Here is a 25710-nt window from a genome sequence, read left to right as displayed (position 1 = left end):
ACATAGCTCCCATGGGAATGGAAGAGACAATCCTAGCAATGTGCTACCGGGACAGGATAACTAACGTCCTTGGATTGGCCAGGCTGAGAGATCTAAACATGACCTGGTTCCTTTCATTCAGACCGATATGGCAAAATTGCATTTTACCTGTGCTACGGTGTATGCTTTGCGGCGATGAATGCGTGTTGGACATCTGTCTTTCACTTCCATCAGCAGTACCAATGGACGTCGATACTTTGCTCAGTCCAATAACGGCTCACGCATTGTGTTGTCCCCAGCGGCTACCAATCCTGATGACGGCATTTGTGGAGACTCCTGTGCTACAACCAAGTGGTAACAGTGGAGCGAGTGACAAAAGCAACATCATCCAGGTACAACGTTCTGTGAGCATTGCTGGTCCTGCCTTCGATAACAGCAATCATTCTCACACCTGCCAAGTTACAGCGCTATCTAATTTGGTTGAACTATCACCTGAATTTGTAGACCAATTCTTTGAGAGCCTGTCTGATACGATGTTCTCACCCGTACAGAAACAATAACTTTTAGAAGCTTTCCGACACACAGCGTTCCCATGAACTCTGAATTCGGCCTTCAGTTTTGATCAACAAAAACTGCCAAGAGCTTTGGAAATCTATTTTCTTTGAATTGGACAATTTTTCTAATATTGACCCCTTTTTGGCATGAACAATTCTTTGCTTAACGTAAAAACTATTCTTAGAGAACAGAAGCTTCACACTTCTATTTCTAAAACACATCTAGAGACATAACAATACTACACCAGCCTCTAGCACACATGTTATTACAATGCATTTTTATGTGATGATTTATCTCGCATTTCTTCTGTCAGAGATACTTCATGTGTAATTCTTTTTGCATAATCGTTCATTGATTTCATATGCAATAATTATTTGAATGATTTCTATGCTTTTAAAAAAAAAAACGTACAGTACCTAAATTCCATGTATTACAAGTACGCCTATTTCGAATGCATTTATGTATTTTGGGGTGGGCAATGTTACACATGCATCTAATTGCTTTAGTTTTAGTAATTTTGATGGACATTAACCCGTGGAGTGGGTGTTGCGTGTTTATCTAGGTTCCTGATCGATACTGTGACCTTATGCCCCTATTCGGCTATAAATCCATTTATTCCCTATATTGGCATAACCGTTCAAGTGCGATTTTCTGTAAAGTCATCTCTGGCCTCACACGAACAGAGCCACATTCCAGCATAGCTCTCTCTGCCACTTCCTTTGCGACCAATTAGTGCAATGACAGAGCAGTAGTCACTATCTGATATTCCTAGATAACACTCCGAGTTCTTCAACAAGATAAAAACTTAGCAAACCTTGAAATCCCCGCTTGCTATGTTTTGATTAGTAATGGAACTCTAATGAGCAACTGATAACTATCACTTCCTAGTGACATCTTTAATTGACGTCTTATGTCCAGCAAACTTGCGTCAAACCCGGCACCTGTCAGGTATAAATATTACCAACGTTGCCTTAAGCAATGAGATCTGTAAGCTGTGAGCAGTGAGCTGCAAGACCCCGTGTTGGTAAATCTAGCACTCTGTCGCTGCAGCCTGCTATCCTGTGGTGGTGAAGCTGCTGATACCATTATCGCCGCTAAAGCGCGAACTATGGTGCAGTACGCTTAAGGAGCTGAACAGCCGTCCCTCTGCGAAGACATCCAGCAGATTCCAGCTGCCCGCGGACGCTGTCCCCCCTCCTTCCTCGACGCGCTGAAGAGAAGCCGCTGCCTTTCTCGTGCAGAGAAATCCAGTCCCGGCGCTTCCGGTTTACCCTCGCGGGTGACTGGGATATCGAGAGAGACCCCTGAAGGAGATACCAATCCTCCATCATTCTATTCAGAGGTATGGTGTTGACTAAACCCTTAGACGAGAATTCTTGAAACAAACCTTGGCAAAACCAACTTAACTTAAAGCTACTTACTTACTCCCCTTTTCACGTGTTAGGCTTAGGTCAGGCACACTGGGGTAGGCTTAGTTAGAAGCACCAGTTGAGTATGTTAGCCTAATGTATATATGACTGTATATATGTTTTATTACTTTAAACCATTGTATGGCTAAGAAACCATATCAATGCTTTTACAGTTCTATTTCGCAATACTTATCTTACTGTACGTACTTTTTATAATAACAATTATTGCAATTGTGGCAATACATTTCTCTTGTACGAGAAGAAAGACTGTGCAATAAATGTTAACCCTTTATTGACAAACGCCCGTCTCTCTATTCTCTACATCTCGTGAAAGTAAACTGCACTAGACTGACTGAGTGAAATACATGTCTATTGTTTCACACGACCCTAGAGATTGACTCTTGATCTGAGGAGCAAAGTTGTCATGTTGCACGGTTGTTGGAAAACTGAATCCCTTCTTGTCTGTGCCAGGGAAGCTGATCACTTCCTATACAGAGAAGAAAGTTTCCAGTGACCTCTGAGCTAGTTGGTAACACAACCCAATTAAGTTTAGCATAGTCAGTGGAGGCCTGGAATACCCGCAGTTCCACGTCGATACTACTGTTTATGTTATTCCAATGCGCAGGGCCTAGTGGGAAACTAGGAACTACACTACAGGAGCGCTATCCTTCAGGCCTCCCGAGCAGGTGGACCCTTGAAATTCAAGAACTCTTCAATCAGCTTCTGCCCGGATTTCACACAGATGGTCCAAAAACAGAGGCTAAGTTTTCTGGGGGTGAAGAGGAGACTTAGTGATATGGGTCTCAAATACGCCATGCTTTTCCCGGCCAAGTTGAGGATCGAGTATGACGAACGGGTCCACTTCTTTGATAGGCCTGAGGCAGTGGCCGACTGGTTGGACACTCTGCCGGCCCAACAAGAACCAGAGAGACGATCTGGCGGAGCGGAGGGAGGAACTTTGGAGCAGGAATGAGCACCAACTGTCTGGTTTCTGGGGACAGTAGGGGGTTTACTATTGTGGTGGTTCGAGTTTTGATGTATGGTTAATTGCAGATGGAATGGGGGTTGCGAGGCTATCGGAGTGTCTCTCTCCTCCTCAGCTTTACTTCTTGTAGCTTAGTTTAGATGTGGGGGCGACAGGCACACTGTGAGTTGGGGTGGCACTATAGGCGTAAGCAGGGGTGCAGGGTGGGGGGTATTGCAACGGTTTCTTTGGGATGGTTGTGGGTGGGTGTTGGTCTTCAGGTTACTGTTTTCGCAAGGCGCTATATTGCAAGACATTTTCATTGACGAGCTGGACTCAGACGGGGGTTGGGTCTTCTTTCTGTTTTATGATGGGGGTAAGGGGTTGAGGTTGATGAGCTGGAATGTTAACGGGTTGGGGGACAAGATTAAACGCGGGGTGGTATTGCAACTTTTAAAACGACATTCCCCTGATGTTGTTCTACTTCAGGAGACCCACTTGGTAGGAACTACATGTCATGCCATGAACAGGAAGGGATATCGTCTTGTGGCACATGCTGGGTTCTCTTCCGGGTCCCGGGGGGTTGGAATCCTTACTAAGAACTCTCTCCCGCTTGAGGTGGACTCTACAGTCCTTGATGAAAGGGGACGCTATGTGGCTGTGTCGGGACGGTGGGAGGGCTGCACGCTTTCCCTGGTGTCTATTTATGTTCCTCCTGGCCTGCAGTCTACAACCTTCGCTGACCTGGGACGGGTTCTACTCGATCTCCCTGGGGGGTTTTTGATTCTGGGTGGTTATTTTAATGCTGTGGTTTCTGGCATGCTGGATAGACATCCACCTAGGGATCTCATGGGGGCTCATGGCTGGCTGCCTGACCTCATTAACACAATAGGCCTGGTGAACTGCTGGAGACTGCTTCACTCTACTCAGTGGCAGTATACGTTTCATTTGGGCGCCCATGGTAGTCTCTCCAGAATTGATTATGTTTTGGTGCCGGCTGCACAAGCGTCCTATGTTACGGAGGTCAGGCATATGGCTCGGGGTATTTCTGAACACTCCCCGCTGTGGCTTCGGTTTGAATTGGCACTGGGCTCTGGGGGAAGGATAGCCCCTATTAAACCTTGGAATCTTCAAAATCCTGAGACTCGCAGTAAGCTTGTAAAGGCTTTGGATCATTATTTCCGGGAGAATAAGGGTTCGGTTTCTTCCTCAATATCGCTGTGGGAGGCTTTCAAGACTGTCCTTAGGGGTCAAGCTCTCTCGTTAATTACTGGAGTTAAGAAGCATAAGGAGAAGGATGTGGTAAGGGTAGAGACGGAGATAGCTGTTTTGGAACTGGAACTAGAACAAGAGGTGACCCGCTCTAAACTGCATGTCCTGCAATTGAAGCAGCTGGAATATAGAACGTTGGTAACGGATGGGGCGAAGGCCCTTAGTCGGGAACAGCATGGGCGTCTCTATGACGTTGGGGATAAGGCGGGCAAATTAATTGCATGGTTGGATAGGAAAGATAGAGCTAGTCGTGTGGTGCCTGAAATCGAAATGGAGAGTGGGGTGCTGATCACTGACCCGCAAAGGATAGTGACAGGTTTCGCTGATCATTTCCACACTGTGTACTCTTCCATGTCGGATAGGCCGGAGGAGGACTCTTGCTTGCTGTTGCGAGATATTGCACTCCAGAGCCTTTCTGAGGTGGCCCGAGACCTCATGGACTGTAAAATCACTGCGGATGAGGTAGTGTTAGCTATGCGTTCCCTACACTCGGGCAAAGCGATGGGTCCCAACGGTCTCCCGATTGAGCTTTAAAAGCTTCGTCTGGACAAGATTGCTCCGTATTTAAGAGACATGTTCCTTGAGTCCCGAGATCGTGGTCTCCTCCCCCGCGATCAGCGGTTGGCATCGATAGTGGTAATACATAAGGAAGGGAAACCGCGGAATAAGTGTGCTTCGTATCGACCGATTTCCCTGTTGAATGCCGAACCTAAAATTCTGGCCAAGCTGCTGGCTAATAGACTGATTAAGGTCATTAGTGAGCTGATGTCAGGTTTTATCTCGCAAAGGAATACGGCGTTGAGCCTTAGGCGTCTGCACGGTCTCTCGTGAGAGCCGCGACTCTGCGTGAGCCGGCCATTTTGGCGTTCGATACGTGGATTGGCCGTATTTGTGGGCGGTGTTGGCTAAATTTGGCTTCGGGTCGGATTTCATTAGCTGGGTGTGGCTTCTCTATCCGGACCCTCTCGCCCAGATAATGGTTAATGGACGCGCCTCAGCACCATTTTGTCTCGGGCGGGGTACTCGCCAGGGTTGTCCGCTGTCTCCTCTTTTGTTCGCATTGGCCCTAGAGCGTCTCGCAGCTTAGATCCGTTGGGAGCCCTCAATGAGGGGTATTCATTGGTCTCCGCAGTTCAAAGATCACATCTCATTATATGCGGACGACATCTTGCTTTACTTAACTTCTCCCAGGGAATCTTTGATAGTACTATGTGATGTTTTGGCTTCCTTCGGTAGAAACTCTGGCTTGGTTATCAACTGGGCGAAATCCTATCTTTATGCTCTTTGTGGTGATGCTCCAATCCTACCGCGTAACTGCCCCATCCAGATAGTGCAAGAGGGGTTCAAATATCTCGGGATCTATGTTTTGATGGACCCCGTGGTTTGATATGGAAAGAACCTTCTCCCTCCTTTGAGTAGGTTGAAGCGAGATGTTACGGGCTGGCGGTGGCTCTCGCTGGCGGTGGCTCTTTTCAAGATGATGTCTCTCCCTCGTTTTCTATATGCCCTACAGAACACACTTGATATTGTTCCAGCTAGTTACTTTCGTGTAGGTGAGGGTCTGCAAAGGAAATTGCTGTGGGATGGCGGACCTCGTATTGCGCTTGCCAAGTTAACGCTCCCGTGGTATGATAGGGCATTGCTCTCCCCGACATTAAAAGATATTATTGGGCGTCGGAGTTAAGTGCCAACAACCACGGCATGTATGGCCCTGAGTTAAATTCTGGTTTCGCCATGGATAGGTGGCTACTTCTGTGCGGCAATTATTACAGAGCGTTATATTCTAAATCTGTGGTAAAGACTCTGACGGGGCCGACGAGAACGGCCGTACGGATCTGGCAAGATGCTATTAGTTCGTTGGGGTGGAAGGATCGTTTGACCTTGGCAACCCCGCTTTTCAGCTCTGATAGGTTTGGTAAATTGTGGAACACTAAGGGGTTCGACAAGTGGGATCTCATTGGCATCTCCAAGGTGGGAGACCTCTGGGTTAAGGGACAAGTGAAATCGTTTGAGGCCTTGCAGACTGAGTTTGAACTGGGAGGGATGGAGTACTTCCGTTATGCTTAGGTCCATCATGCACTGATGTCAGTCTTCCCGGAAGGGGAGGAAATACCGGAATCTACCTCGTTGGAGGACCGTGTGTTGGATGGCCATATGCCAGATAGTACCATCTCCCTGGTGTATAAAAAACTGATTAACCACAGGGCAGAACTTCTGTCGCAATTACGAGATCAGTGGACCCGTGACAGCCTTGAGCTTGAAGATGAAGATTGGCAATCGGCGATCCCCGCCCCGAAGGAGGTCGCGGTTCCAGCATGACTCAGATTAGTTCAGCTCAAGATATTGCATAGGGTCTATGTCACGGGTCCCCGTCTGGTCCGGATGGGTTTTTCCGAGGAGGGTCTGTGTCAACGGGGTTGTGGACAGCTGGGGACGTTCCTCCACATCATCTGGGAGTGTCGGGAAGTCACTGACTATTGGAGTAGGATACACGAGGTGATGCAGGAGGTTACAGGTGTGACTCTCTTGCCAGCGGCCAGGCGCTGTCTGTTGAATGTTTGGGAGCCCACGGATCATAATGTGGCACAGACCCAGTGGGTGACTCTAGGGGCCATGATTGCCAAACGGAACATTGCACAGTTGTGGGGGTCCCAAAGGCCTCCTACTCTTGAGATGTGGATGGAAAACATGGATTGGTGCATGTTCAGGGAAAAAACTGACGTAAGGTTTGGGGTCCCTTATTGTTCTTGATTGCTTTCATGTTACTGCTGCACTCTCTTCTCCTCCCCCCTTCCCCGTCAATGCGTTGTTTATTGTAATATCTACTGAAGGTCGCACTGCCCTCGTACAGTCTATGCACTTTTGTATTTTGTTGATGCCTTGCTTTGTTTTTCTTTTTCAATAAAAAGAAATATAAAAAAAATAGAATGTAAGTTCTTTCTTCTGTCTTTAGAGAAAGACTGGAGGAGTTAGGGACCTGTAAATCTGGCCCAACATTATTCCAGGGGTCTATCTAAGTGGCAACTAACGACATTTATGAAGCTACAACTGTGCCACCCACCTCCTCCTTATTATTTTTAGATGTTCCTTGACTCCCTTGTGATGGTATACCGCAGTGTGGTTGGTTTTTGTACCCTGGCTCTAGCTGCTAGCCACCTTTAAGATCTAAATGCTGACAGCTACTTGTTAAGGGAGGTAAGGGTCCAGGTCTGCCCTGCTGCTTAGGCCCTGCTGCCCCAGTCATCTCCACAGTGTCTGTTTCCCTGGTACTAGATAGATGTTGAGCGTGCAGCTCATTTAACTGATAAAGCATGGATTTTATCTTTGCTAGCTGTGAGTTAATGGGAGCTAAGAGTAACTTTAACATATATTCCATTTTAGATAACAAATTTGACAGATTCTGACTCAAGTCCACAAGATCTGGATCTAGGGCAACTGATACCGCAGACTTCTTGGGAATCTGCAAAGCTTTTCCCCCCTCCTCTTTTCTTTTTGGCCTGGGGTTTGGACATAAATGCACCTTCCACTTGATTACCTCTCCCTCTGGTAAATCAGTGGTGGTGCCATCTCACTTTGCGCATCTGTTAACAAAGGGTCACCAAGGGGTAATGGTCTCTGTGGCTGGTTGATTATCTCCAACGAAAGTCTCCTTTCGGTCAGGGCAATTTTGTTCGACAAGACTTTTGTTGCCCTGGCCAAAAATGTGTCAAGAGTAGTTACTGTGCCCCCTCCACCCGTCGTACTATTTGTTTGCTTCCTCTTTCCCATTGTCTTTCAACAACTGTGCTATAAGGAACGTAACAAAGCAGTACCTTGGGAAAATCCTCGAAGCACAGGGGTTGGAGGGGTGGCCCAGCCTCTGAAGGGCGCAGGTGGGCTCGCCCTTGGCCTGGGATTCACCCATGTGCAACTGCGTGCATCACATGCTCCGGGAGACCTGAGCTGCTTTGTTGCGCCACTTGGTGCACTGTGCACGTTGGCAGTTGTGGCTTGGAAGCCACGAGAAAGGCTGGGGGCTGGAGTCTTGCTCCCCACTGTGGTGTTAGGCAATTGGTGATGAAGACAGGCTCCCGCACTGCTTTAAAGCGCCTCCTGGCATGCTGCACAAGTTGGTGGTGTCGAATTGGAAGCTGAAATGAAGGCTGGGGGCTGGATTCCTGCTCCCCCCTGTGGTGTGTGGCAATTGGTGGTGAAGACGGGCTACCAATTATTTTATTGAAGAGATACGTTTTGTTCTGATTGATTCCCCGCAATTCTGAATGATATGATATGATATGATATGATATAAAGGCTTTTATAACGTGCTCTATTACTGAGATAGTATCCTGGAGCTCCCAATGCTTCCCAAACACAATTCTTAGATAGATTTCTAAAAGCATAATATTAGTATCCTCCTTTTATCAACAGCATTAATACTTCCAATCCCCCATGTCTGGTGATAAAACCATCATGGGTCATAGGGCTACCTTACAGGAACTAAGGGCCATATTATCAAGAACGGGCGATACATTATCACCGCTTTTATCAGCAGGAAACTACTGTTAAAGCGCTAATAATGGGCTTGATAATATGCCCTTGTGAATTCCCATAGAAGCCCAGGTTCTGGTGTTAACCTGGGCTTCTATGGGAATTCAAAAGGGCATATTATCAAGCCCATTATCGCCGCTTTGGCGGTAGTTTCCTGCCGATAAAAACGGCGATAATGTATCGCCCGTTTTTGATAATATGGCCCTCAGTGTTTCCATCTTAGAGGGTCTGACAGAAGAATATGTAGATTTGGCAGAAATATTTGAAAAAAGTCAATACTTTACCACCACACCACAATTTTGACTGCCAAATTGATTTAATTCCACAGTCAAATTACATTGTAGTCACATTTATGCACCAACCGGAAAAGAAAACAAATATCAATACCTTGCTGAGTACTTAGAGAATAGCTTCTATCAGATATTCCAAGTCACCAGTGCCCTCCCCATTGTTCTTCATTCACAGGAAAGGGGTGACACTTCGCTCGTGCATAGATTATCATGCTCTAAATAGCATCATGGTGAAGAATAAACATCCATTACCATAGATTCCTACACCTACTAGCTCAAATCAAGAATGCGGTTGTCTATACAAAACTAGATTTGAGGGCGTTTACCATTTTGTCAGAGTCTAAATGGGTAAAAAATAAAAAAATTGATTTCAGGACCAAATTGGGCCTCAATGTATATCAAGTCATGCCATTTGGGCTCTATAATGCCCCAGCAGTCTTACAGTTTTTTATAGACAAGGTTCTGCATGACTTTATCAATGTTTGCTACATTGTATACATAGATGATATCCTTATCTATTCTTACTCTATGCCTGAACACATACAACAGGTATGCACCATTCTTCAAAGATTTGGGGAAAACAACTTGTAGATGAAACTTGATAAAAGCATTTTCCATACCACCAGAGTAGAATTTCTTAAGCCCTCAAGGAATCTGTGTGGATCTCAAGAAGCAAATTGTCCCGATCCAACTAGAGTGAAACACTTCAGGGTTTCCTTGGCTTTACCAATTTTTATTGGTGTTTAATTGACCAGTTTTCCAATAATATAACCTCAATCATGCACCTGCTGCATAAAGGAGTGAAATTCTGTTGAGATGTTAACCTTAAAGACAATATTGAACACAGCCCCCATTCTGGCAAAACCAGACTCATGAAGTCCCTACATAGTAAAAGCAGACGCTTCACAAACTGCATTAGGAGGCATACAATAAACAAACAAAATAACTGGTCGGTTACATCCAATAGCCTTTTACTTCCAAAAGTTACTACCTGTGGAAAGCAACCACTCAATAACAGACCGACAACTCCAAGCAATCAAAGCACTATTTGAGGAATGGCGTCACCACCTGCTAGGAGCCAAACATCCAATCAATTCAATTTCAAACTTTCTTTTGCATTAAGAATGCATAAAAGTACATAGAATAAAAAGTCATTTCATACAGATAGATTCAGTAAATAATGTTACAGTTCTATTTATCCACATGGGTTTTAAGTTAAGTAGTAAAATACCTTTCAAGACAATATATCATATAATTTTTTAATAATAATATATTACCTATGCTACCTCGTATGGACAATATTAGATAAAAAGTATTTTTTCTATAATTATTTAAAATTTAAACCTTGCAAAAAAATTTATTTAAAAACGTTTTGCAACAGAATCACAATCTATGTAAACCAAAATTGCAAAAAGTATGTTTTTTTTAATATTATTTGTTTCAAGTTCCTCTTAAAGAGCTCCTGCTATAAATAGACATAGGCCTTTTAATAAGTGCTCTATGTGTGTGCGCAGTCCCTGACCAACAGGTCTTTTAGCCCAAAATTTGTTGGCAGGGCACAAACTACACTCACCATTCAATATTTGTCTTATAAATGTGAGCATATTTCCTCATGTTAATCTGCTAATGAGGTGCAGGCCCCTTGAGTTTTTACGGCTGGCCATGCAAAGGAAGCAGTCACAAAACATACATAAGGGGTTTCTAATTGTTGGAGAACTATTAGTGCTGCAGAGGGATCACACAGGCTAAATTTCATCAATAAATGGTAAAATAAATGTATTTCTCTATACATCATAAAAAGAGCAATAAAACATAATATGCTAAATAGATTGTTTCGACTTTTCATCACAGAGACACAGGGGAAGATGGCTTATTGAAATTTAATATGAAGAATATCCCAACATTAGCGGGATATAATTTAACCGAAATCTAGTCAGAATATAACTGTGCTGAGAGTTCTCTACCAAGGAAATGTATGAAAAGCATCCATAATACACTTGGGGTAAGCCCTGATAAACCCTTATTGTGCTTTTTCCTTTACACCTTTCCCATCTATCCTTTATGCTTTTTGCCGTTAAAGTTTCTTTCAGCTTCAATTTGGTAAAACTTTCACAGAGAGTCTGTATGTCATAGAGGTCAGCTAGACCCAGGAAGATAAGAGTCTGTCTGGTTGTCAGGGCTAGGGTGGCTTGTGGTCTAGGGCCCGCCCCACTCTGCATTCAGAGTTGCCCTTGTGGCAAAATGCATCAATCCTCTTTGGGAGGGCGTTGGTGGCTGATGTGCTTCAAACCTGCTTGTGCTGCTAAGTTTCATCCCTGTTTATAGGTTTGTGCAGGTTTCCAGGTCTTTTGGCTGCTGTTTGCTGTGTTTTCCGCCTAATGCGTGAGGTTTCGCATGCTCACGCGTAATGCGTGAGGTTTGGCATGCTCACGCGTAATGCGTGAGGTTTGGTAGCCCGGTCGCATACGTGGGCGCCGTAAGCACGTTAGCTTACGCGACCGCGCCCTATCCTCTGTGCTCACTATTCTGGAATCGTCTGGGGAGTGGCAGTGTTCTCTTCTTGCTCCCTCTCCTTTCTGCAGAGTTCCAGCTGCTTTCAAAGAAGGAATCCATCGGTGGCCTAGAGGATCGTTTTCCAAGGGGCGTGTCTTGATCCTGCTTGCTTTGAGGGCCAGGTTATCGGTTGGAAGAGCCATTTTGGGGACGTCTTGTCCTTCAAGGTAGTAGAGTAGGTCGTACTCTACAGGTAGGACTTAGCAAATCCTAGTTTCTTGGCGCTAAAGTCTTTAAGGAAAACTTTCTTGATTTATGTTTGATAAAACTAATAGTTCATGTTTTTTGAGGAATAATTATGAACGCAGAAGCGTGAAATCATTGTTATATTTTGCACATTGAAACTGCGTTTACATCTGGTTGCTGGCAAGAGATGTTTAACTTAAAGGTGCAAAGTATATAAAGGCGCATGCATTCATTTCTTGAACAGTTTGTTTTTGCGCAACTCTTTCCTTGAAATGTCTTTTGGGGGAAAGGTCAAGAGAAGCTTTGTTCTAATTGAAGACTAAGATAATAGTGTGATTTGTGCTTTGGATTGTTTCACTAAACCTTGGTAAAGAGGTTATTTACTAGGAGTGAGTTTGTTGTTGCTTAAGGTGAATCAGTCGCAATTCACAAGAGAATAACAGAATTGTTTTAAGGATGTTTTGGTCGCTATTCACAAGAGAATAACTAAATGGTGAAAAGGATGCAATAAGAGTTTTAGTATTTATTTCATTGAAGCTTCATGTATCTTCAGAGTCTGTGATTAAGCAACAAGGTTTCAGTAGTAGAATTCAGTGTTGGTTTTAGGTTTTATGGTCAACTGTGATTTACGGAATGTGTTGCTACTAACCTTTCCTTTCCAGATCTCCTTCCCTGCTGTCCCCTTCCTAATTCCCTTTTCCCCCCCGCTTGATCACTCCAAGATTCTGTGTAGTAATTACATTCGGAATTGGAGGTATCGAGAGGTGGGTCTTTATAACTTCACGACAGATCCTGAGGAAAGCGTCGCCTTGACAGAATAGTGAGCCCACGAATTATTTTTCCTCCTGGTCTGAACGTGAAGTCATAATGACCACCATCAATGATTTAATGTCCGCAATCATGCGTATACAAACAGATTTAAAAGAAACCATGGATGTAACTGCTTTGTTAGCAGCTAAGGTAGAAAATATTCAATTACAGAATACTCCTCTTCCGGAAGAGGTTCAAGAAACTGGTGCTAGCAGGGGTAATACAAACATAGCTGTTACCGTGCCCCCTCAAATTCCTTTGGCAGCTCCTGAACGTTTTTCTGGGGACCCCTCCAAGGTGCAAATCTTTTTGACCCAGATCGAGTTACATTTTGCTTGTAGACCAACTGCGTTCCCAACCCCACAGTCTAAAATTGCGTTCTTAATTTCATACTTGACCGGAGATGCCGCAAACTGGGCAGTTCCTTTGGTCAGACAAGATGACACTTTGCTCTACAACTGGAAACGATTTGTGGAGGAATTTGAAAAAGTTTTTGATCGCAGAACTGTTACTCTGTCAGCTGATCGAGAACTACTTCAATTGAAACAAGGCAATAGGGATCTTGTTTCTTATCTGTCTCATTTCAATAGATTAATCGCTGAAACTTCTTGGCCAGAGGAAAAAAGAGCAGCCCTCTTTTATCAAGGCTTAAAAGATGACCTGAAGGATGTTCTGGCACAAATTGATCCTCAACCTGTAATTTGCTCTGAGTTGATTAATTTAACGCTGCGCTTAGACCATAGACTCTCTGAACGGAGGTCAGATAAAAAAAGAACAGATAAGCCAAACTGGAGATCAGAAGCTAAATCCAGGCCTCAATTTGCGAATTCAGAAACTGGTTCAGAGCCAATGGAAATAGGAACCTTAAGACAACCATTGTCAAAAGAGGAGAAGGACAACCGTCGAAAGAATGGACAATGTCTTTATTGTGGTCGAAAAGGTCACTTCGTGAAGGACTGCTTAACTAAGCCAAAGGGAAAATTTCCTAATTCTAGTAAATCAGCTGCTCTGGAAAAAACAGATCCAAAATCGGAAAACTAACTGACCCAAGATGCTTGAAGGGAGATCTCTTGGGTACTATTGCCTTCCCTTCTGTGAACTCATGTGTTTCTAATTACAAAGCTCATTTCAGGTTAGCTGTACAAATCAGGTTAATTCATGAAACATGCCAAATGGAAGTTTTAGTCGATTCTGGAGCTACAGGAAATTTTGTAGATTTGGAAACAGCCCAACGTTTAGGAATCATCTGTGAACAAAAAGAGACTCCAGAAATAGTGCAAGCTGTGGATGGAAAAATTCTAGCTGGAGGTCCAGTAACCATGCAAACATCTAAAGTTGTTATGTTCTGCGAAGATGCTAAGCAACAGGTACATAAGGAAGAGCTTCAATTTGATGTGATCCAAGCACCCCAGTATGGTTTCATTTTAGGAATGCCTTGGCTTTGCTTACACAATCCAACCATAGATTGGCGAAAGAGAGAACTGGTTTTCCTGTCTGATTTTTGTCATTCGTCTTGTCTCAATACCTCAAAACCAATTTTGAGTCAAGTGGCCACAGCTGAGGAAAAAGAAACATTGTTACCAAAAGTTTACAAGGACTTCGCAGAAGTTTTCAGTGAAGCTAAGGCAGCCATCCTTCCTCCTCACCGAAGCTATGACTGTCAAATCGATCTTGTACCTGGATCTAGTGTACCAAATTGTCGCATTTATGCTTTATCTGAAAAAGAGAATCAACATCTAAGACAATATCTCGATCAATATCTAGAGAATGGATTCATCCGCCCCTCCAAGTCTCCGGCAGCGTCTCCTTTATTTTTCATTCCGAAAGCTAATGGGGAATTGAGGACTTGCATCGATTATAGGGCGTTGAACAAAATCACAGTCAAAAATAAGTACCCATTGCCTCTCATCCCTGTGCTATTGGACCAAGTTAAAAAGGCAAAAATCTACACTAAGTTGGACCTCAGAGGAGCCTACCATTTGGTTCGTATCAGGCAAGGGGATGAATGGAAGACTGCTTTCAAAACCCGATATGGATTGTTTGAGTACTTGGTGATGCCATTCGGACTGTGCAATGCACCAGCTGCTTTTCAGTTTTTCTTGAACGACGCCTTGAAAGAGTTTCTAGATCTCTTTGTTATTGTCTATATAGACGATATTTTGATCTATTCAGATTCGGAAATTGAACATGAAGGTCACGTCAAAAAGGTTTTGAGCACCCTGCAATCTCATAATTTGTACTGCAAATTATCTAAATGTGATTTCCATGTTCATGAAGTTGAATTTCTAGGAGTCCTCCTCACTCCAACTGGCATGAAAATGACAGACAGAAAAATCAAGGCTGTTGCTGATTGGCCCACTCCGACATCTGTTCGAGACATTCAGTGCTTTTTGGGATTTGCAAACTTTTATCGCCGCTTCATTGATCACTTTTCTGCTGTAGTAGCTCCCATCACACGATTGTTAAGAAAGAAGGTGAACTTTGAATGGTCCACAGAAGCTGAACTTGCATTCCAGAAGTTAAAAAGGGCCTTTACTGAAGCTCCGGTTCTCATGCATCCCAATGTAGAGGAACCCTTTATCATTGAAGCTGACGCCTCTGATGTAGCTATAGCAGCCATCCTCTCTCAAAGACATCACACTACCGGACAAATGCATCCGGTTGCCTACATGTCTCGAAAACTAAATCCCGCAGAGCAAAACTATGTAATAGCTGAAAAAGAACTGTTAGCTATTTTGGAAGCTTTTAAAGAATGGAGACATTACATAATGGGAGCGAAATTTACTGTAACCGTGTACACTGATCATAGAAACTTACAGTTTATGAGCTCAGCCAGAATGTTGACCCCGAGACAACTCAGGTGGATGATGTTTTTTGCCGAATATGACTTTATAATCACCTTCCGTCCAGGCCAAGACAACAAGAAAGCGGATGCCCTGTCCAGAAAAGACTCTTCTTTGCATCGCTTTGAAGGAACTCCTCAACCAATAATCGATCCAGGCAAAGTTATTAATGTACTTTCGGCAGACCAATTTTTGGAGAATATTCATGAAAATTTTCCTTCTTCTCTGTGGAAATCATGGCTGAACTCCAATTCTAACCAAACCATCAAAGAAGGGATACCTTTCCATGGAAAACAAGTTTATCTGCCCTCTTTGCAATTACAAGAAACTGTGTTTAACTGGTTACATTCACATCCTATGGCCGGGCACCCAGGCCCTCGAAAGACTGTGGAAAAAATACAAAAGATGTTTTGGTGGCCAACGCTGCAAAAGGATGTGCTGAAAATGGCTAATGATTGTGAGGTCTGTGCCAGATTTAAATCCGATCACACTAAGCCTAAAGGTTTTCTACAGGTTCTACCGACACCAACTGAACCATGGAAACATATTTCTTTGGACTTCATTACTGACCTACCACCAATTCAACATCATACTGTGATTCTAGTGGTTGTGGACAGTTTCACCAAATATGCTCATTTCATCCCTTGTAAACAGCTACCCACTGCGGCACAGTTAGCACAAATATTTCTGCAACATGTGGTGCGCTTACATGGACTGCCTTCAGTATTGCTTTCGGATCGAGGGTCTCAATTCTCTTCCAAGTTCTGGCAGCAATGGTGCAAAGATCTACACATCACCTCCAATATGTCCACTAGTTATCACCCCCAAACTGATGGGCAGACTGAAAGACTGAACCAAACTCTGAAGCAATACTTGAGGTGTTATGTTACGGACTCTAAGAAATCTTGGTTGGATTTGCTTTGGATTGCTGAATTTGCATATAACACTTCCTCACATTCATCAACCGGTTCCTCTCCGTTCCAGGCACTCTATGGCTATGAACCTAACACCATACCATTAACTATGGCTAAAGATGATGGTGGTGTACCAGCAGTTAGAGACTCTGTACAACTCATGCAAACTATTCACCGTCAAATTCAGGATCACTTGTTGCAAAGTAAGAAGAAATACAAAGAACAGTATGACAAAAAACATCGTTCAGGTCCTGTGTATGCCCCTGGGGATAAAGTTTGGTTGTCTACCAAGAACTTGAACTTCAAACACAAAAGTATGTTTCAACCCAAGTACATTGGTCCTTACCCGGTTCTTCGACAGGTGAACCCTGTGACATTCAAGTTGTTGTTGCCTAGGTCTCTAAGAATTCATCCAGTGTTTCATACTTCCCTGCTTAAACCTGCTAATCAGAATCTGGCTCCCCGTCCAGCCCCGATTTTGGTCCATGGTAATTGGGAGTATGAGGTGCGAGACATTTTGGATTCTAGACGTCGGGGTTCCAGGTTGTGGTATCTTGTCTCCTGGAAGGGATACGGTGCTGAGAATGATTCCTGGGAACCGGCTGCAAATGTTCATGCCCCACGCTTGGTACGCCGTTTCCACCTCCTCCACCCTTTGAAGCCGGGCCCTAGACCACTCTTGGGAGGGGGGAGTACTGTCAGGGCTAGGGTGGCTTGTGGTCTAGGGCCCGCCCCACTCTGCATTCAGAGTTGCCCTTGTGGCAAAATGCATCAATCCTCTTTGGGAGGGCGTTGGTGGCTGATGTGCTTCAAACCTGCTTGTGCTGCTAAGTTTCATCCCTGTTTATAGGTTTGTGCAGGTTTCCAGGTCTTTTGGCTGCTGTTTGCTGTGTTTTCCGCCTAATGCGTGAGGTTTCGCATGCTCACGCGTAATGCGTGAGGTTTGGCATGCTCACGCGTAATGCGTGAGGTTTGGTAGCCCGGTCGCATACGTGGGCGCCGTAAGCACGTTAGCTTACGCGACCGCGCCCTATCCTCTGTGCTCACTATTCTGGAATCGTCTGGGGAGTGGCAGTGTTCTCTTCTTGCTCCCTCTCCTTTCTGCAGAGTTCCAGCTGCTTTCAAAGAAGGAATCCATCGGTGGCCTAGAGGATCGTTTTCCAAGGGGCGTGTCTTGATCCTGCTTGCTTTGAGGGCCAGGTTATCGGTTGGAAGAGCCATTTTGGGGACGTCTTGTCCTTCAAGGTAGTAGAGTAGGTCGTACTCTACAGGTAGGACTTAGCAAATCCTAGTTTCTTGGCGCTAAAGTCTTTAAGGAAAACTTTCTTGATTTATGTTTGATAAAACTAATAGTTCATGTTTTTTGAGGAATAATTATGAACGCAGAAGCGTGAAATCATTGTTATATTTTGCACATTGAAACTGCGTTTACATCTGGTTGCTGGCAAGAGATGTTTAACTTAAAGGTGCAAAGTATATAAAGGCGCATGCATTCATTTCTTGAACAGTTTGTTTTTGCGCAACTCTTTCCTTGAAATGTCTTTTGGGGGAAAGGTCAAGAGAAGCTTTGTTCTAATTGAAGACTAAGATAATAGTGTGATTTGTGCTTTGGATTGTTTCACTAAACCTTGGTAAAGAGGTTATTTACTAGGAGTGAGTTTGTTGTTGCTTAAGGTGAATCAGTCGCAATTCACAAGAGAATAACAGAATTGTTTTAAGGATGTTTTGGTCGCTATTCACAAGAGAATAACTAAATGGTGAAAAGGATGCAATAAGAGTTTTAGTATTTATTTCATTGAAGCTTCATGTATCTTCAGAGTCTGTGATTAAGCAACAAGGTTTCAGTAGTAGAATTCAGTGTTGGTTTTAGGTTTTATGGTCAACTGTGATTTACGGAATGTGTTGCTACTAACCTTTCCTTTCCAGATCTCCTTCCCTGCTGTCCCCTTCCTAATTCCCTTTTCCCCCCCGCTTGATCACTCCAAGATTCTGTGTAGTAATTACATTCGGAATTGGAGGTATCGAGAGGTGGGTCTTTATAACTTCACGACAGATCCTGAGGAAAGCGTCGCCTTGACACTGGTGTAAGATAACAAAGGAATTTTGAGGGCATTGTCTAAACTCATAATATCTTTTAAAATCAGTGGATTTAGGTGTATCGTGTTCCTTTTCCACATCGATAACCACAATATTAATGGGCCATTTTAATAGAGTCAATGAAGTAGGGCAAGCCTAATTCTTTGTGAGAGATAATGTTCGGGCATGCTCTGGGGGCAGACAAAACCTGGAGAGCCTTCACTTCTGCAGTCCCCTAATATGCTGGCCCATATGTGGCCATTGATATTGATATTGTTTTTGATTAATATATTTTGGCCATTTCCTGTATTGGTGTACATCTCAGTTTTTTTTGAGAATCTAAAGATTACGGTTTTACTATTAGCCATATGGTTTGCTTTTTTTGCACCATCTCCTTCCATTTTAATTTGGAATCAAAGAGAACGCCTAAATAAATAAAATATTCTACACGTTCGTTTTTATTCCCTTCTCGATGGAATATCATCGCCCTCTTTTTGTCTCCTCCTATAGCCGTGAAAAAAGACTTCTTTTTTATTAACATGGATATCCAAATCAGCTACAAAGACCACATAATTTCCTAAAAGATTTTGGAGAGCCATGGGTGTTCTAGCCAGCAAGGCGTCATCATCAGCACATAGCAGAATTTGAAGGGGAGTTGACTCTACACGAGGGGTATCATTAGTATTTTCTATCAAAGCCTTGTTTTATTTATTAGCATAGAGAGCAAATAAAAAGGGAGATAGGACGCACCACTATCTAACTCCTTTTTCAATTTGGAATGATTTTGTGCAGTCCCCTTTTTTCCCATAATGAACTATGGATGATGTGTCTGTATAGAGTTGCCTTATAAACTCAATTATCAAGTCCTCCACTCCCATGGCCTCCATGATGGCCCACAAATTACAGTGTGCCACGCAACCAACACTGTTAACATATCAACGAAGGTCATTTAAGTTAGCCTTTCTTTACAAAGGAGTATTTATTAACCCTGGGCGTAGTTCGCGGAGCCGTACTCTGCGGAGCTACGCGAAGACGCACTTGCACTCCGCGACTTACGCGTAGCTCCGCAGACATGCGTAGTTGCTTGCTAGACCCGTTCGCGTGCCGTTTTTCGTCTCCGGGAGCGCGGTGCGCGTGTTCGGGGCGCTGCCTGCATGCTCGGGGTGGCTAGCGCGCTAGTTACCCAAGAGGTTTGTCCCGCCCGCTTGCGTTCCCTTATTTCCTGTTCCGGGTCACAAGTAACGTGTTCGGGTTATGCAAGACATGTTCGGGAACTCGATCTTACCAACAAGCATCCTCGCGCGTCCTTATGAAGCTATCGCGCATCCAAATGACGTTATCGCGTTCGCACAGTCGCACGGGATTGTGCGGGAGGGTTTACAAACATGGTGGCACACGCGACTGGGAAAAAGCGGATGCAGAACCAAGGTAAGCCATTGCCGCGCACGCGCTAATGTTATTCAACGTGCAAGAACTACGCTACGCACCGGATCGCGGAGTAATCGACAGCTACGCGTTCTCCGCGGAACGCAGAGTTGCCGAAACTCCGCAAACTCCGCGAACGGAGCATAGTTCTTCGCCCAGGGTTAGTATTTATCTGCTACTAAGGTCAGGTGGAGGCACTGATCCAAAGTGCCCCTGCCCTTTCTAAAACCATACTGAACTTCAGCAAGGATCCTCTTTTCCACCACCCAATTTTCCAGTATTAATTTCACCTTGAGTTTAGCTGCACTGTCTATTAAGGAGATAGGTTGATAATTTGCTGTATTAGAAGCTTCCTCTTTCTTATACACAGGGATTATGAATGATTGCTTCCGGGAGGCAACCAAGTAAAAGGCAACTGTCAGTAAGGGAGGCCATGGTTTTTTATTCGCAAGAAAAATATCCACTGGGACCCTGTCTGACCCTGCTGCCTTTGTGATAGAGGACTGTAAGAGGGCAAGCTTTATTTCTTCAAGATCAAACAACATATGAGTTTTGTCATTAGAAGGGAGACAGACGGCATGTAAGAGAGAGTTTTCTGCCTTGTAGAAAATAGTCTGAAAAAATTAGTAACCCATGGTTCCTTGTTTATGTGCACATCCAAAGACGAGCCACTACTGATCATAGAAACCTACAGTTACTTCATTATTTCTGAGTTCTTTCCCCATGGCAGTTAAGGTGGATGTGATTTTTGGTGATTATAATTTTGAAATTACCTTCCGACTAGGAAATAAAAATGGCAAGCTGATGCCTTTTCTCGCATCGGGGTATCAGGCACCACAGAGCCAACTGAACAACCAAAACCAATTTTACTACCCACATGCTTTCAAGGATTCGTGTTAACCTCTGAGTTTTTGAATGATATATGCCTCTAGGTAGGAGCAAAAGCCCAAGTAACAGCGGTTATAAAAACTGGAACAATCAACGTGTCAAGATGGATTACTCTTGTTTTAAGACTTTTTGTACCTATCAGACGATGCCCTACATCAGCAGGCTTTGCAGTTATTTCATGATAACTTGTGAGCCGGTCATCCAGGTCCCCAAAAAACATTGTCATTATTAAAAAGACATTTTTAGTGGCTATCCATGTCTAAAGATGCCAGATTACATCAACACATGCTAAAATGTGCTCAGGGGAAAGTAGTCAACAACCCTCAGTCGGTTTGTTATAGCCCCTTCCAGTGCCAGCTAGTCCCTGGCATCCTGGTTCAAAGGATTTTGTTGTGGACCTCCTAAAAACCAAAATGGGTAACACTACCATTCTAAACTGTGGTTGCTCAACTCTCCAAAATGGCTCATCTAATTCCCTTCAAGAACCTCCCTACTGACTTGGAATTAGCTTCTTTTTTATGATTAATGTGTTAAGACTTCTTGGGCCACCATCAGTTCTAATCAACTATAGGGGGTGCCAATTCATTTCTGGCTTCTGAACTGCATTGTGTAAATCTTTGGACATGGATGTGCACTTCTCTTCCAGCTACCATCCACAAACGGAAGGCCAGGTTGAAAGAACTAACTAAGCAATGGAACAATATCTTCATTTTTTGCTGTTCGACTTGGGAGGAGAGTGAGATACTTACTTGTGGGCAGCAGAGTTTATCCATAACAACACTGACAGTGTCTCCTTCGGGAGTTCTCCATTCTGTTGTCTATAGGGATAACACCGAGGCATCACACCTTGAGAAAAACTATTGAGGACTACCATTCCTGTGGTTCAGGGATGCCCTGTCTTTCTCCAAACCTTGATGCAAGCAATTCGCTATGCCTTACCTCAGGCTAAAGAGGCCTTTAAGGTCTTGGCAAATAAGCACCAATGACAGTAAATCACATGTGTCCCAGGAGACATGGTATGGTTGTCCAGCAGAAATGTAACCCTCCAAAGCAAGAAAACAATGTTGCCCTGCTGCATGGGTCTCTATGAGGCCTCCGAAAATCTCAATCCTGTTTCTTTTTGTTTACCCCTGCAGCATCACATGAATTGGCATCCAGTTTTTCAAGTCTCTTTGCTAAAAACACATGTTTTTTAACAGTAGACTGACTGTTCCTCCTCTGCCCATACAAGTGGGGTTTAAAGTGAATTTGAGGTTGCTTCCATTCTTGCTTCTAAGAGTTCCAGAATCAGGTTTTACTATCTATTCAACTGGAAGGGTTATTGTCCCGAAAACCGTCCCTGTGAAATCCATGTCAAACGTTCACAATGCATCCCATTTGGTCCATGGCCTTATTTCATTTAACACGCGATAATTTTCAATTGAGAACAGGTAGAAATGTTGATTTTGGTATCTAAAGAATTTCATTTTTGAGCTGAGCAGTCTCTATGTAACAACAATAGCAAGGAAATATTTGCGATTGTCAATAGCTTTGTATCCCCCTGTGCATCAAAACCTTTGTTGTCCGCATCAGAAGAATGGTGCGAAGAATTATCTGAGTTCTTCGTTGAAAAAATTGCCAAAATTCAGGTGGACTTGCAAAATGTCTGTAATGGCCCTTCTTCTCCTTTAACAACTTCGCTTCCTTTGATGCCCAGTCGCACCGCCCAATTGGCCAATTTTACCCCTCAACTAGATTCGGATATCACTGCCATTGTTGCTGCCTTAAAATCCGGATCTCCCTCTGACCCCTGCCCGGCCAGAGTACTTGCGGGTGTAGCGGAATCGGTGGGAAATGAGGTAACCCAAATTATTAACCTCTCGCTCCACTCAGCTACCGTCCCTGACTGTTGGAAACAAGCAAAACTGCTCCCACTATTAAAAAAAAATGGTCTTGATCCGGCCACCCCGTCCAATTTTCGACCAATATCTTTGCTGCCAGCGCTTGCAAAAGTATGCGAAAAGATTGTTTTTGGTCAACTAGAGAAATTCGTGGAATCCACGGAGGCCCTACACCCAGCTCAGTCAGGCTTTAGGGCCGTCTACAGTACAGAGACGGCTTTAGTCGAAATATCGGAGGCTATTCGGGAGTGTCTTGACGGGGGTGGCAGAGCGGCTCTGATTTTATTGGACCTCTCTGCTGCCTTCGATACGGTGCCTCACTCCCTTCTACTCTCCAGACTAGCCGACATAGGTATTACTGGCTCCGCATTTGACTGGCTGACCTCTTTTTTAAATAACCGCACGCAACAAGTTTGGTTGCCCCCCTTTGCTTCCACTCCTAAATTGCTTTCTACGGGTGTTCCTCAGGGGTCTATGTTAAGCCCTTTGCTTTTCAATATCTATCTTACCCCTCTGATCTACCTGGCTGAACAGTTAGGGGCAAAAATTATGGCGTACGCCGACGATACGCAATTGTTGTTTACTTGGCCCAAAGATAATTTAGATACGTCGGCGGCCCAACTATGCCTATCTTCTGTCTTCCAATGGTTAGCTAATGCCCAGTTAAAATGTAATGAAAGCAAATCCGAGATCTTGCTATATGGCTCTTTCCCTGAGGATTTTAGTGACTGTCTTTGGCCTACCGACCTACCCCCTCCAAAAGCTGCTTCGGGCCCAGTGAAGAATTTGGGGGTTTGGTTCGGTAAGAACCTTAAGTTTGAAGACCATATAAATAAAGTCACTGGAGTCTGTTTTTTCACTTTAAAAACTGTGCGCAGGTTTTTCCCTCTATTACCGAAAGAAGCTAAAGAGACTGTCATTCGGGCATTGGTACTTTCTCGGTTAGACTACGCTAATGGACTGTTTTCTGGCCTACCGGCTTACCTGATTCACCGCCTTCAGGTTATTCAGAACGCCGCCGCCAGACTCTTGTTCAATGTCCCAAGGCGTTCCAGTGCTCGACCTCTTCTCCGTGCTTTGCACTGGCTCCCAGTTGCCCACAGGATTCTGTTTAAAATCCTAGTGCTGGCGTATCGAGCCATCCATCACACTGGGCCTGTCTACCTGAGAAATAGGTTCTCCCTGTATATTCCCAATCGCCCTTTGCGCTCGGCCAATTTGTGCCAAATGACTGTCCCCAAATTTAAATATTGCAGACTTGGCGGTCAATCGATCTCAGTGAGAGCAGCGAAATCCTGGAATACTTTACCTCTTCATCTAAAAACTGCACCGACTCTCTTTTCCTTTAAGAAGAGTCTTAAAACCCATCTTTTTAATATTATAGCCTAAACCTTCCCACTCCCTGTATTCCAAGCTATTTACGCTCACCTAGTCTGCTCTGCCTTCAACGCGCCAGGATACTATTTTTTTAGTAATAGAGCGCGATATAAAAGCCTTTAATAATAATAATAATAATAATGTACGTTAAGGACGCAATTATAGTCCCTGTCCTAGATAGTTCGCATATGGGGATTGTGCGATTGAGCCAGTTAGGCCTGTCCATATTGGCAGGGTGGCCTGTATTGGGGCCATAGAATGTCAAGATTTGTGATGGTCTTACCGGCTCTCGCGTGTTGGATAGTTTCTCAACTTTGGTTCTTGAGGATTCTGGTGTGCCCGAGATAAGGATGACCCCATTCTGGTAGCCCGGCGCCGCTGACAATGCAATAGTCAAAGCTGATCGTGCCCTCCAAAAGGAGTCCCAAGAGGAAAAAACCCCATAAGGAAAACCTCTAGTGGAAGTGGGAACTCCAGGAATTATTAAGAGGTAGGAAAGAAACCTCCAGAAGGAGAAAAAGAAGGCCAGTAATACGAACCCGAAGAGAAGGCAAAATCAGGAACAAGGTAGGCCACAGGAATCACAGATACGCCATGCAGGAGCACAGGAGAGAGGACACACCAGCAGGACCAAAGAGTGTTGCAACGCTAGGAAACGAAGGATCAAACCCTTGAAATACCCATGAAGAGGAAGTTACCAAACAGTAATAGGAAGTGATCAAACAGGAACAGGAAGTGTCCAAACAGGAAGTAAGTGACGACCAGCTTGGGTAAGGAAAAGGATAATGGATTGAATAGGAAGGTCGCCATCTTGCATTGGTAGAGCAGATACTTCCCAAGGCCTTCTAGGAAGAAGACTATGGAATCATGGGAAGGCAAGATAGCTAGATGGCCCCAAGAAGACATGAAGAAAGAAATATATATCCAGTGAAACAAAGGTAAGAATATAGTGCCCCAACATGTGAAAATAAGAAGCCGCAGCTCCAAAACCGGAGCTGCGGCATTCCTGTCTTGCAAATTGTTAGATAATGGGCTGCCGCATAGGTAAGTGGCGCGCCCAAGACAAAAAAAGAGCAGGCACCAAGGGACGCACAAGCGACACCAAAACAGCAACAGCAGGCCGCTGTGCAGAGCTGCAACGCCCCCGAAGAAAAGAGGGAGGTGCTGTGGGCTGCTTTGTGGCCCGCAAGGAAGAAGCGGGCAACACTGCGGGCCGAATCACGGTCCGTGGTGCAACATAGACAGCTACCAGGACTAGAGGCCTAACATCCAGGTGTACCTTTAGCACCACATACCTGTCCTTTTCGTCAGTTTGCAACAATTAGAGACATAGGGGGACCCCGGGCTACCCAGATGAGCACCCCCCCCAGGCAATGTTCTAGACTGTACTGACAAATACCTGACCCCTCCACTTCATATGCAGCTTTTGGAGTTCCTACTGAGACTGATGTGTCTCTTGTAATAGAGCTACATGTGCGTGTCATCGTTTAAGATAGGTGTGGATGCTATAGCACCCATTCAGTGTGTCCATCCCTCTCACATTCCAGGTTGGGGCAATGTACTGAGGTATAGTGGTCTGGTTAGGTGCACCCATGAGTTGAATTTATAGGTGATTGCCAGGAGGTGGTCACTCCCTCTGGGTGTCAAAGCTCACCAGACAGGGCACTCCCTCCCTTTAATACACTGTGTTCATGAGTAGGAGAAGTATGTCGGGCGTGTGGGCAATCCTGTACGAGTAACTCCAATCCCTTAACTATAACAT

This window comes from Lissotriton vulgaris, chromosome 3_1 (genome assembly GCF_964263255.1).
Source record: "Lissotriton vulgaris chromosome 3_1, aLisVul1.2, whole genome shotgun sequence".
NCBI classification, from domain to species: domain Eukaryota; kingdom Metazoa; phylum Chordata; class Amphibia; order Caudata; family Salamandridae; genus Lissotriton; species Lissotriton vulgaris.
The sequence above is the reverse complement of the archived record's forward strand: the minus strand, read 5'-3'. Positions refer to the sequence as shown.